The sequence below is a fragment of the Falco naumanni genome, chromosome 1 (genome assembly GCF_017639655.2).
Source record: "Falco naumanni isolate bFalNau1 chromosome 1, bFalNau1.pat, whole genome shotgun sequence".
Classification (NCBI taxonomy): Eukaryota; Metazoa; Chordata; class Aves; order Falconiformes; family Falconidae; genus Falco; species Falco naumanni.
In genome coordinates this window covers 93,691,507-93,702,390 of record NC_054054.1, presented here as the reverse complement: position 1 = coordinate 93,702,390, position 10,884 = coordinate 93,691,507, and positions in this window count along the sequence as shown.

The window sequence follows — 10,884 nt, the reverse complement described above, 5'->3', positions numbered from 1 at the left end:
CAGTCATCAGATATTCAGTGCTCCCACACTCCCTCTGTGGAGCGGCAGCCCACCTGGGAAAGCAGAACGCGGTGGCAAGGGTGTCTCTGGAAGTGTAGCTGCTGAATGTAGCTACTCACAGGTCTTTTATAAAAGAAGTGTTTGCACAGGACTCAATTTTGGATGTGCACATCCTTGAAGAAAAAAGAAAAAAAAGAAAAGCAAATTAGAGCTGAACATTGCTCTTCAGGGAGGTCACCAGAGTTATCTTTGATATCCTAAATTTAGGTGCTGATGATTTGCAGGTATAACCTGCTGCCAGTGATGCCTCAGAGCCAGCCCTGGGACTAAGCAATGTTCACACATTGCAGAGCACGAAGAGTTAAACCCTTAAAGTCTCAGATCAAGAAGCATCTGGCTGGCATTGCCTTTCCTAGGAAAATTATGGATTCTTGGCAGCGAGCTAATAAACCAATCAGCAGTAATTAGCATCTTTCGAGGAACGAACTATCTGGTGGCATTCAAGGAGTAGAACATCGTGCCTGAGCGAAATGAAGTGTGAAAGAGCTCTGCAGCGAGGTGGGTCTATTGCTATGGTGCTCTCTTCAGAGACCCACTATCTTCAAACCTGCTGCAGAGGAAGGAAGCCCGGACCAATGGTCCAGACTGCACCCCCAACTTCTTGAACAAATTGTCTCCTACGCATTCCTTTCCAAGCTGTGATTTTTTTATTGCAGGCTGCAGCCCTGCCTTGAACAAAGAAGGATGCTCCCAGGGATTTGGGCACATTGAGGCATGGGGCTGGCCCAGATTTTTATCTCTTACGAAAATGGTTCTGTTTTCCTTTTGCTTTGTGGAATGCCTCAGTTTTTAACAGAAACATATTAATCAAAAGGCAAAATCACCAGTTGCAGGACTCCCCATTGATGCCTTCATATTCCTTCTAACAGACTGAAATCTTCACTTTCTGTGGTCCCACGTGCCCTCAGGAGGGTTGCTCTTCTCCAGCACGCACCAGGTTACACCAGGGAAATGATGCTGTCATACCATGGGGACAACTCTTCTGTCCTTCAGTTGAGATGCTTCTCCATCAGGCTTCTGGAGTTGGACCTACCACAAGAAAGGAGTAAAAACCAGCCCTTGTTTGTTATGATGCTTTCATTGCAGCTGCATCAGGCAGAGTCCAGACAGATATGGCTGCAGCGGTCTCATGGGCTGCATCTGCTGCCATGCACGTGGTGATCTGAAGAAGCTGGAGTCAAGAGCAGTCAAGGCTGCTAAGATCAATAGGAGCAAGGAGCAACCAGCTGCTTACAGTAAAGAAAACAGCAACTGCAAAAATTAAAAGGCAAAGGACAGCTGGGAAAGAGAGATGAAAAGAGTCTGGGAGCCTGAAAATTCACTTGGAAATACTCAGCTTCTGAAGCAAGGTGGCTGCTGGCTGGCACTGATGGCTGCAAATGTTCAGCCTGCTGGGCATTTGTGAGTCTCCCCAGCGCAGGGCAAGGGGCAGGCTGAACTGGCCAGTGTGTGTGGTGGAAAAAGGGAGGATAATATTTAGGAGCCCCCACCCAGCAGTAAGCATTTTCATTGGAAAAATGCTCGGTCAAGCGTGTTCAGTTTTGGGCCAAAAGATTTTCGTAAGAGTGAAGCATTGTGGAGAAGCTTTTTTCCCCGTGGAGGAGAATTTATCCTGAGAATTTATAGTCCACAGTGCCAATGAACCATCCCTGATCCCTCCCCATCCCCATGACTGGCTTCCTTTTCCCTGCACACGCTGAGAAAGGGAAGGCAGGACACCTTGGCAAGGTCTCTGCTGCCTGTGCACCAGCACTGCTCTTTTCCAGAGCCCCAAATCTGGCTGAAAATACAACTACCAAGCCCATGGCTGGTTGACTTGCTTGTCGACCTGACCTGCTTCTCACGCTGTAGCCTTCATGCAGAGGCTGGTGCTGGTGGTGTCAGCGAAGTGTGTCTGGTCAGAGCTGTGATAAGTGGGCAAGAAGAGGCCCCTCAGGATCGCAATATGAAACATATGGCGGGCATACTGTGACATATTGCTAACAGACCTGCACTTACAGGTCCATTAGTCTCAATTAAAGTGGATTGGAATATTTAGCACAGGTTCAAGTAAAAGTGACTGGGAACGGTGTATTGGGGCTCATCAGTGTGGCTGGTGGGGCTCATCAGGAGCCAACAAGAAATGCTGGATGAGCACAAAACGCCACGGCTGGGGGAAGGAGGGGGATGCTGCAAGAGCGCTGCTGTCAGGGGACCCTTGGAGCTTGTGCACGTTGGTGTGGCTGTTGTGCATCAGCTTCTCAAGGCTCATCTTGAAGCAAATGCTGGGCTTGACGCACATAAAGGAGAACAGTGAGGGGGCTGACCACCAAGGTATGGAGCTGAGGGAGCAGGCAGGTCTGCCCAGCCTTGAGTCTTGAGCCCAGAAAGCAGCCGATAACCAGGCAAGAATGGGCAACTTTCCGACTTCTGCATAATGGAGATATGTACCAAATATTTCAACTCACCTTGGCCCTTGTGTGCAGGCTGCAAGCTCTCCTTACCCTGAAGTCGCAGTCCTGCCCCTGGCAGTAACTCACAAATTCCATTCAACCTCTCTCCATAACACTGGTCTGTGTATAACCACAGCTCTGGGGCTTGCAAAACATCTCGGAGAAAATGTGACACAGTGAGAGTGGCTGGTGTTGGTCCCACTGATTGGGAGGATGGGACAAGGCTGTGCCTGTCCAAGGACATGTGGAGGAATCTCCACCAAAGGCAGTGATGAGCCCAGACCCAGAAGACCTGAGCCAGAAAACCATCATTAAGAACACCCTCATGGAAATGCAGACATTCTGCGAGCCCTGCTTAATTTCCCGCTCCGTTTAATTGCCTCTGTGGGACACTGTAAGAAAAAGAAAAGCAAACATTAAAATACACAGTGGGATGAGGATGACAGTTGCTACCTCTGCTGTGATTATGCAGCGAGAGAGAGATCAGAGTCTGGCCACAGGCTGTGTATCTCCCTACCGCAGTGGAGAAGAGTGGCTATAGGCTTGGCTCTCTTCAAAAACAACTACGAAGTTCATCTCTTCAACTGTGTTTTCCCTCCGTATATTATTTCTGAGTACAAACACAAACGTGCATGGACCTGTGGAGAAGTGCAAGAGCAGAGGCAGGCGTATGCATAAAATGATAAACTAACCAAACTTTTCCTCCAAAAGCTGGAAAAGGAAAGTCAGTTATTGTGATGTTTATTTTCAAATGCTTCATGCACATACGGATATGAAGAAGATAGATGAAAATCAAGAAGTACCTGGAAAAATAACGTCTCTTTCTTAAATTTCTCATGAACCAAAAACTTGAGTGAAACCATTCCCTATGCACAACACTTCTAGCTGAGATAAACTGCTTCCTGGGAATTGCCTTTGTTTCTGCATCAAAATTCTCAAAGTGGATACTCACACACATCTTAGACATGTCAGATGGCTCAGTCACAGGTTTAACCCCTAAAAACTTCAAGGAGAAATAGAGTAGCTGATAGGTTGGGTGGTCCTCATGCCCCCAGCATGCCACCTTGGCTTGGGGAGCTTGAGCCACCCTTCTCGGGACCCAGGAGGATTCAGCCTGTGGATGAGGTGGCAAGAACAGCTAAACAGAACTGAGACAGAGGTGTATTTGGAGACCTGCCTGCGTGTCACACAGGGGCCACCACACCTGGTCTCTGTGCCTGGTGAGCGTGAGCATGTGTGTATGCAACACGGAGCATGAAATAGTTTCTCCTGAAGGTTAAATGTCCTTTGAGCAGATGTTCCCTGAAACCATTAATGGTGATGCTGGGCTTCTGGATGGTGGCTCATTTGATCTACATGTGTTGCCACTTTGTTTAATAGCAAAACAAGTAGTGAGACAATCATATTTGATGCAGTTAAAGCAGATGGGTCTTGTTTTTGGTCTTTTTCAACCTAAATGATTCTGTGATTCTATGATCAAGTGTCTGTTTATGCAGTGTCTGCAGTGTCTGCAGACAAACCACCCATTATGTTTAGATTAATGCGATGCTAATGAGACATGAAAATAACAGGCCAAAAATTATTTCTAGAGCAGGTACTCAGAGACCAGAAAATACTATGTGGACACTTAATCCATCCTCTGAGACACTTTAATGAGGGAAGAGTGTCTGGAGCCCTATTAAATCCATGGAGACACTGTCTCTCCAGAATCTGAGCTATTTTTATGTTTTCTAGCCTGTTGTTTAAGGGCTAAAGGAGCAATTTTTATCGATGCATGTAATATCAGTTATTGCACCACCTGGATGGCACGTCCTCATAACCTGCTCACTCTGTTGTGGCCTCTTGTCACACAGCTAGGCACACAGCGAGCGATGGGCTCAGCCAGGGACACGGGACACTCACACCACCTCCTGCAGGCTCAGACACATGGTATGGGCTGCCCAGCCCCTCCAGGTTGTAAATGTGTGTCTGTGCATCTTCTTTCTCCCCAAATGACAGTACCGAAGTCGCTCGCATCGCATCGTGCTCGGTTTTTATTCATTGGGCTGGCGACCAGCGTTCGTGATCGTTGGTGCTGAATAGAAGGTAACTGAGTGTGTCGTGAAGATATTTTGTCTTGCTAAAAGTTGAAATAAGATACAATGAAAACAGGAGGAAGGTGGAGTAACAAATCAAAAGCACTGAACAACCCACATTCAGTCTCTGTGCCTGAACGCACAGAGATGCTGCAGAGCTATCAGCCTGGAGAGAAGGATCCAAGGAATCTCCAGCCCTCTTAGATGGCTTGTTGAAGATTATTCTCTACTTTTCTTTCCAATGGAGTCTGGAAAACTGAATGAAAGGCTTGCTTGAATACTTACTCACTTTGAAAGGGAGCTTCTAATGAGCCCATCTTCACGAGTCCTTCACAGATGCTCTCTGCAAGCAGTCAGGCATGCTGAATTTACATAAAACAGGGAAAAATCCAGTGCTCCTGAATAAATTTATAAGACAAAGCCCTGAATGTGGTTTACTCCTGTTCACAGGTGTTTGGTAGTCTACACAAGAATTTAGGTATTCAAACATGTTTTTTAAAACAACCTGATATTTACAAAGCAGTTTAATTTGAATGAATATTCAGCCACAGAGTCTCTGTACATGCTTTGGTTGCTACGTGTGACAATCCTGCTTAAGAAGTGCAAGTTATGTAAGTAAAAAGAAAAAGTTTATTCAACTAGCAACCCGAGACATAGTGCACATAGTTAAATACTATCAATGTTAACAACAAAAACATGCCTGAAGGGGTCTGGCAAATTTACCAGCCATTCACCAACTCACAGAAAGAGTGAATTACTAAAAGATGGTTGTTTTAATGGCTAAACTAAACAATGCTGTTTGTAAAAGTGCATTCTTAGCCCAGATGCTGCAGTGTCCACCAGATCCATTTCAGACCTTATACCGTACTCTAAAGCCTGCACTTGACATTGCAGTCACAAAACATTAGATTTTGTCAAAGATCTGCGCAGGGAAGCTGGCATGCAAGGTGCCAGGCTTTGAATTTACGGTGCATTAGTCATGGCACATTAACTCTCTGTGTGCATATGGGGATGGGGATTCATCTCCGTGAAGCCCAGCACTCTGAAAGGGATCTGTCTAGTCTAATCTCCTCCACATGAGGAGTGGGAGAAACAGGCACCTCCTGGGGCAGTCCAGACTACCCAGGCAGGTGTCATGGTGTAGAAGCCTTTTAAGATGAGTTTGAATGTGCTAATCGGCCTGAGTGATGCCTAGTTATCCATTAGGAGTCATTAAAGACACAAGATAAAACTTCTGCTCAAGGTGAAAGGAAGCTGTTCAGAACTGGATAAGTGAGTCCACAGCGTGTGTGGTTGCAGATAAGGAGCAGAGGGAGAAGAAAAGGGACAGGACTAGAGCCCTAAGGAACTGCACAAGGGAATGTAAAAGATCCTCCAAAGGAAATGCTGTGGGAGCAATCGATGGAGTAGAAGAGAGCTGGCAGAGGGCAGACCTGGAAGAAGGCTCTGCAGAAGAAGGAAAGTGATTTGCATTTTTTCAGTGTCTCCTAGGAACAGAAGAGGGCTCTGTGAAGCTGATTAACCATGTGCTATTTACGGAGCACATACCTGGACAACTCAGCCAAAACAGAGCAGCTTGTTGAAGCCACATAAATTGAATGCACTGACGAGCCCAGAGTTATACCATGGCAGAGAGGGGGATCAGACTGAGCAATGATGGTGATGCTCAAAGTGGAGAGAGCAGCACCAGAGCCAGGGACAAAGGAGAGGATAAAGGTGATTGACCAGTTCTTCTGGTCAAGTCAGGGCTGTGAATCAATTTAAGAGGTGTAGAAGGAAAAGCAGGCTGCCAGGGGTCTGTTGTGTCCCTGGTGTGGGACATTGGAGTCTGAGGATGACAGAAGAGGCACCTGAGTCAAAATCAGGCAGGATGGCTCCTGGGGAGGAGCAGAAGGGAGTGCAGTCAAGCTGAGCAGGCAGCTAGAGAAGAAAGGGCAGGAAGAAGAGGAAAACACTGGAATCAAGAAAGAAAGGTCAGTGACAGCAGGGGAAAATGTGCTTTCATCCTGCAAGGGAGAGCAATCTTCTCAGAGGTTGCAGAGATCTCCCTACTATCCCCTGCCCGTCTGCTGCAGAGCGGGGACCGTGTTGGTGAGGAGAGAGGGATGCCTTCAGGGGATCTAACACCCTCTGTGCCCCCACTGCACTGTCAAAAATTGCTAAAGTGTCCCATTGAGCTTGTTCAGGTAGTGAAGTGGTGTATGGTCTTCTCTTTCAGCTCTGGGGGGAGAGAACTGAGCAATGCAAAGAGGACACAGGTTCCCACGAGCTCTGGATCTTGTTTGTCAGCCCACAACGCTGAACGGGAACCTGCTCAATACGTGTCCGGGCCCTCTAGATGTACTTGCTGTGGATGGGATGGCCCCATTCACAAGAAAAGTCAGTGCACTCTCCTCACACCAAAGACAGTGAGGGCACATGGGATGTGCAGGGTGGTGGCAGGGTCTCCTGTGTGTCCCAGGACATGACAGTGGTAACATAACATCAGATTCACGGGCATCATTTCCTCGCACTCGCCATGTCCTGCCTGCTCAGTGCTTGCTTGTGTCAGGGAACTGGCAGCAGAGAAGCCGCATTTCCCTGCCGAAGCACTTCCAGTGGGCTCTGCATCTCTGACAGATCTTGTCTGCCAGAACATCTCAGAAAGCTGAGCTGCTTCTGGATCTTCAAATTGTCCTCTCATACAGCAGGCAAAGCAGTCTGTTTGCACTAATCCCCTTCTCCACTTTCAGAAACGACCGGTCTAACAATAACACAAGTGAAGAGAAGCGTGTGAGTACTGACCACGTTCAGGGTATCGCACTCCCTTCTGCTCCTCCCCAGGAGCCATCCTGCCTGATTTTGACTCAGGTGCCTCTTCTGTCATCCTCAGACTCCAATGTCCCACACCAGGGACACAACAGACCCCTGGCAGCCTGCTTTTCCTTCCACACCTCGCGGAAAGAGGCTTTCCTGCACCGTGATTCAAAGTTTCTTTCCTGTGTGATTTTTTTTTTTTTTACATCTTTCCTTTTATATATTGCTTCATCATCCACACAGGGGAGAGGTGCTCCAGGACCCTTCAGCAGTGTGAGCGAGCGCCAGCCCACACACCTCTCCATGCAGTGACACAGTGACATTTCATCCATCCAGCACTGTTATTCAATGGAACTCTTGGTTTCGCTGTGATAAATGGGGTGGGCAGGGAATTGATTTCCTTCCCCTGCCTGCAAGGCATCACAGGGCTGCTTTCACCAGGAGGCCTTCTCTCTGCCTCAGTGCTCAGATTAACTTATTAGGAGTTAATTAATCAGGCCCATTGATTGGCTGTCACGTTGCTGGATGGTTAGTCTGCCTTTGGGTCGGAAGGTCATATCAAAGGAGTTCCTTCTGTCCTCTTTGCTGAGTGCTGCTTGTTGTCACCAAGAGAGGCTGAGCAGCAAGGAGGAGCAGGGAGAGGAAGATGGAGACTGACCTTTTTGCCAAACAACAGGGTCAACAGAAGAATGGAAGTATAACTCCCTTCCCCCTTGCATGGCGTTTGCACACTGTGGGAGGGATGGGGATAGCTTCCACAAGTCCTCTCTTCCAAAATGAAGGAGGGACATGAGGCACCGCATAGTCAGGTGGAGCCTTGGCTTTTGAGCCCAGCAGGCTCACACCTGCTGCTGCCCATGGCTCTCTGATGCTGTTCATGGATGCAGAGAGCTGCTGTGGCCCAGGTGGGACGTTGCCCACAGCCTGAACAAGTATCCATGAGGTGGTGGGCAGTGGGGTTTTGGAGTGTAAAGATTTCAGGGAATCAACATTGCACAACAAAAAGGAATGTATCCACCTACGGAAAATTAGGGAAAAGCTACATAAAAAGAAAGGGATCACTCTCAGTGGAGCTGGGATGAGCTTTTGAGGCCAATGACCCTAGACACTGTAAAGTAATTGGTGGGATTTTTAATGACCATACGTGAGCAGCATTACATTTTGTCTAAGGAGCCACCACCAACAGCAAAAAATGCTTATTAAAAAGCAATGCTTCCCGAAAACCTGCCTTAAAGCAAAGCACTGAGCAAGTTTAGTCTGTTTTCTTTATCAAGGAGGGCATGAGGCAGTGACTGGTGGGTTTGTAATTGTCTGCATGGGAGGGAGATTTCTGACAGTAGAGGGCTCTTCAGCTGCACAGAAAAAGGTCTAATTTAGTGTCCAGGGTTGTGAAGCAAGAGTTATAGAAAGTCAGCTTAGAATTCAGGTGTAATTTTTTAAAAGTGAGCGTTTAACTAGTCTTGAGAAGTGGCCAGTTCCTCCCCTCTCATGATTGTTTCCTGAAAAGAAGAGGTGAGCAGAAGACAAGAGCTGGATGAAGGTCTTACCCTCTGTTACACAGTCTGAGCTTCCTGACAGACCCTGTGGATCTGTGGACCTGAGCTGGGCTGCTACCTTGGCTCAGAGCTTTGCTGGACCTACCAAGCATTTAACACCACTACCTTTGTCACATTTGGCATCTGTTTCATCTGGTGAGTGATCCAGAATCATGGTCTTTGGCAACCTCCACCTTTCTACTGGAAGAGCAAGTGGTTAAAGCCAAGATCTAATGATCCCACCGCCAACAATGGACCCCACTGGAAGGTTACCCACTCCTGGACATCTCAGTTCATCTCTACAAGGCACTGGCTCCAACAGGTTTTGCCACAGGGAACAATCACACTCCTTTGCCTACAGACATTTTGCTTAAGGTGCTGAGAGGAAAGGATGGTGAAACTTGGTTGGCCAAGGGACAGGAGAAGGTTGTGCTCTGCCGAACATGTGAGGTAGAGATTTATTCCCCAGATAACAGTATTTGTTTGCTTCTTTGTCAAGACAGACTTTATCTGGAGAGTGCGCATCCACTTCCACTTCCTCTAATGCTCTAAAACTGAGCATGCATCTACAGGACCTACTGGAAAATCAGCCTAAGAGCTGAGGTGATTATTTCTTCCTTTCTCTTAACCCCTGTTCCAGCTTCAGCCTTTTTGAGGATCAGCAGCAGTCAATGCTGCAGTTATTCCTGATGCACGATGTTGGCCCAGCCTCTGCATTTTTTTGTTTCTTTCTTGTGGAGTGCCTGTTCCATCAAATCTGACAGTGCCGACATTGGCAGGGGATCCACAAGGTTGCGCTCCCATCACTCATCTGTGCTTTGCTCTGCGGGGGTCTCGTGCCTCTTCTGGAAATAGGAGTGAAGGGGCACTCTCTGGGGCTCTGATCACACACGTGGTCCAGATCCTCAGCCATTTACACCACAAAAATCTTAGCGGAAGATAGATGGAGGGCTGCCTCACACTCTTGGTCTTCTTTCACTCCCTGCTTTGCTATGGTCATTGAGATGTAAAATAGTGTCTCTCATAGGGAGGAGGGAAATTGAAGTCATCCGGGACTTTTCTAGATGGGAGAAGAAGGAACCAGCCACAGCCCTGAAGATACAATGTGGGAATGTATCCATGTGGAGGTGTTTGGTTTGTGATTTTTGACAGAAAACATACCTTTTCCTCAGCAGGTAGCCACGTACATGGAAAAACACAACAGCACTGCTTAGCTTGAAAAGCGACATCGCAAACTTGAGCTTTATTGCAAACCCATTTTAATGAAAATGCTTTAATCAGTGCTAGTGAGGAACCATATTTTGCCTTACTATGTTTTCACATAACTAAGTACGATGAAGGCTCGCTGCTGATCTGCTCTGGAGCTGAGTTCCCACCCTACCTGCTGTTTGGTTTCTCTTGTTAGCACTGGAGTGGAACCAGACCCCTCAGCTCTGCTGAGGAACCACTAATGAGGGTATAGTCTAAGGGTGGCTGGTTGGCAAATCCTGCCTCATACCTTGTTAACCAGCGACGAGATCAAGAGTCTTCTCAACGCACAGCAAACAGATCGAACTCCCAACCACATTTTCTGCAAAGAAACCCCAAATGTCTCCACTGTCAATCAGAAGGACCTGCCAGATGACAAGAGCTTGCAAGCAGAAAGCAGAGGTAGCCTGGAAAGCTGTGGAGTCCAGCCAGCAAAGCCTGACCTTCCCACCTGAGCCGTGCTCCAGGTGTGTGTGCAAGCACACAAACTGGGCCATAAGGAGCTACCTGCTGGGCAATAAAGCACCTTCTGGGCACATCTGCAGTGAGGATGTCCCCTCAGTCCACTTCATCCCAGAGATCTTTTTCTGTTTCCTGTGCTGGCGTCTGAGCAGCAAGAAACTGGAACTCTTGGAATGCGGGTCTCATAGCGGTGCATCTCACTGGGGAAAAAGGTCATCTCCATGTGAACCTCAACAGCGCAGGGAACTGCAGAATGTTTTTGTATTGCTGCAACCA